The following is a 3734-nucleotide window of genomic DNA, read 5'->3' as shown; positions in this document are numbered from 1 at the left end:
GGAATATTTTTAAAGGGGACCCCACCTTCTTGACCTGACCACTGGCGCGTATCTGTTCTAATATGTAAATCTTTACAGCATGAATATAAAATATTCTCAAAGAAAGGTAACAAAAATAGGACTTGTAATGTGTTTTGTTGTGGACTGAACTACAAAACTGGCTTACTAAGTTAGACAATTTCCTATCGTGATGTGATGTTTGCCGAATAGTCATCCATGTTTACCCATGTTACCCATATTCAAGAGTTTTTTCAAACTGTTTCGTGCCTGGAATAATTTATTGGCGAGCGTCTCGCGTTACCATTAATGTTGTTTACCTAATTATCTTTTTTATTTTTTATTCGCTTCACTCTTTTAATAATGAGAAGCTCATAATCGCTAACCCTCTACTGACAAACAAGAGTATTTGTACTTCGCGCAGTTTTGCGGACACTTCTGGAAGAACGCTGTGAGAAACATTTGCCCTTACATGGCCGTGCTACAGAATATTATTTCCATTTTCTAAATGATCATTATATTGACAAAGCGATGACAGACAGTGCCTTTAAAGGTCACGGCCATATCATCTGTGTGTCTTCCCTTAGATCCCAAGCAGTAAAATGAAAAATTCTCAGGAAGAGCTACAATAACATGTGCGAAGTATCGTCAGTATTCCCCCAGGGCATTCGCACGTTGATTTATCTGAGCTGCTAAATTTAAATGCACTTACAGTGACGCGCGTAAACTGTTTACTAATATGTCACTCATGTATCACGTCTGGCGGCACTTAATATTCTGGGGCGTGACTGGGGGTCAGAACAGAACACAAATAGTCTACAGTAGTCTAGAAAATAACTTCTCACATGACTTCGCGGCAGATCACGTTAAATTCTTAGGACAAACGAACAGGCCATTTCCAATTCCGAGTTGCCTTTTGCCTCTGTGTCAAAACAAGTCTTCGTGTGAAACCGTACGTTCATATGAAAATGTTTTCCGCCCACAGGTTCATTTTCATGTTAATGTTTTTGGGGCTCACGGATTTAACGTTAAATCCGTGAGCCCCAAAATTAAACATTGCACATTCGCAGGATTTTAGTCATATCCTGCACGCAATTTTGTAGGTGTTTTTTGCTGTTCACACCCCAGTCGGAACGTGATTTGTACTCTAAAGAATAGGTATAAAATAAGTTCCTTTATGTATCTTGTTCAAACTCCCTGATGAAGTCTGTATGATCAGACGAAACCGGTCGGAGAAAATAAAGCAAGTTGACAAGATCTGTTGCTGAAGTGCTGCTCACTAGTATTATTTTTAAAAAAATTTTCATGTTAATCTTAGAATTGAATCTGGGCGACACTGTACTCCCAAATTACCTGAAACTCTTAGAGTTTGTCAGTACTGCTGTTCTAACCAAACTGAGAATGAAATGCATTTCTTATTTCATTGTGACCGATACAATAATATTAGACAACAAGTCACAAATGACATCATCAAGAAATATCCAAAATTTGATTCCTTTAATAACACAGAGAAAACAATATTTCTATTTAACAATGCTGATACTTTTATTTGTAAAAAACTAGGTTACTTTACATATGAAGCACTACAAATAAGAGAACTTTGTAACCCTAGAACTTAAAATGAAGAATCTTGTAACTAACTATTTTTTTATTTTTCTTTCTGGTTGCTGTTGTATTTTGTTTCGTTTTTGAATTTTTATTTAGCGATTCTGCATTTAGGTAACACCATCTATATGGGAATACCAATAAATTGTTGTTGTTGTTGTTGCGTTCACCTCGTGTATTACGGCCACGTTTTCTTGTCCCAGCGCAACGCCCATACATTTTCTACAAGGAAACCCCGTTAATGCGGTCACCCGGCCTACGGCCAACGGCCACATTCTGAATTCACAACCTGTATAATCCTTTATAATTGTGATAGAAATAATCCACCTTCTGAATTTAATTAGATATTAATAGGGAAGTGATATTGTGGCTTTTAAAGAAAGCTCAACTGGGCTTGCTGGATCTCCTGCCTTATCAACTATTATCTGATTGTAATGTAAATGATTGTAATGAATGGTAGAAGGCAAACATAGAAAAGATTCCCGTTTATACGGTCCTTCAAACTAGTTATGTTCATCAATTTTAAAAATTTTAAAATATTGTAAAATCATTTTAAAATATTTCAAAATAAAAAATACTTGTGGGCAACACGCAGCAGCAACTAATCATCTTGAACAGTTGAGTTTATTAATCGACCGGTTTAATTACGTCTGCTAGTAAGACTTTGCCAGGATTAATTTTAAAATAGAAATATACGTGGGCAGCACGTAGCAACAATTAATGATCTTGATCAACTGAGTTTATTAATCGACCGGTTTCATCTGTTAGTGAGACTTCGTCAGGATTAAACTACAAGATACAAAGATGGAACTTATTTTATACTAAATATTGGTAGTACAAAGTACGCTCCTACTGTTGGGGTGTGAACAACAAAACAATCACAAGGAATACGTACAGGATATGACTAAAATCCTGCGCTAGAAAATGTGCGAGGTAGTGTAAGCGGAGCTCACGGATTTAACGTGTTATCACTGGAGGGACTAATGAAAATGTTTAAAATTTCCCCTTTTAAAGGTATCATACCACCTTAACCCGGGCTGGTGGGGGGGGGGGGGCTTACTCCAATATATGGGCTATATGGGTATGTGCCGCGGGATAGGGTAGAATTTTTGAGGTTCTCGATCCTTAAAATAGCACATCATTTTTAAGCGATGACGTATTGTGTGACGTAATTAAGCGATGACGTATTGTGTGACGTCATCGCTTTATGCTGGCGTGCATGCATTCCTTTGGATAGTGATTTCGCATAGTTTGTCGCGCTTATGTCCGTGCGCTTATGTCGCCACAATTTATCCCCCTGTGGAAGCGAAATGCACTCTGGGAATTCCTTCGCTGCTTTCCTTTGCTGTTTGTAGGTTCAGCGGAGTGCTTGTAATTGTGGCTTTTAAAAGTAGATTTTGGGGTGGATTTTGGTTTATACAGTATCGGATAAATTTGCGTTCACGGGCCAACTCATAATAAGAACATACGCTCCATACATACAAGTTTAGATAGACAAGTAAGTCGCATAGGCGATAGGTGAAGGCTTTGCGGCTTTCCTTTGTCGTTTGTAGGATCGGCAGATTGCTTTTAATCGATATGACAAGTATACAGTTAAAACAACAAATTAATTTCCGGTGAGGTAATTCGTTGCCAAATATTTTTAAAGATAATAAGGTGTCGATTTCAGAGAGAGTAACATTCCTTTGCGGGTTTCCTTTGCGGCTGTTTGTAGGATCAGCGGAGTGCTTTTAATTTCAGCTTTTAAACGAAGATTTGAGGGTTGATTTTGGTTTATACAGAGTGTCGGATAAATTTGCGCTCAGTGGCAAACTCGTAATAAGAAAATATCGTCCATACATACAAATTTAGATAGACAAGCAAGTCGCACACGCGATAGCTGAAGGGTCTACATAAAATTTACGGATTGGCAGCGCAGTTGTACTTTTCCCAGTCTTGAAGTGAATTGAATGAGCATTGTCTGAATTGAATGAGCACTGTGAGAGCACTGTATGAGCATTGTATGAGCGCTGAAATATACAGTTTACAGTAGTGATAATGAAGTCAGCGGTACGATTCATTTGCAGTTTTCAGTTTTTTATGAAGTTTTGGAAACGTGCTGTTTTACATTTTCTGTCAACGAAAGAGTGGTT

This window comes from Orbicella faveolata, unplaced genomic scaffold, assembly GCF_042242905.1.
Source record: "Orbicella faveolata isolate gen_17 unplaced genomic scaffold, um_ofav_v1 contig_24, whole genome shotgun sequence".
Lineage (NCBI taxonomy): Eukaryota > Metazoa > Cnidaria > Anthozoa > Scleractinia > Merulinidae > Orbicella > Orbicella faveolata.
Note: the sequence above shows the minus strand (reverse complement) of the source record.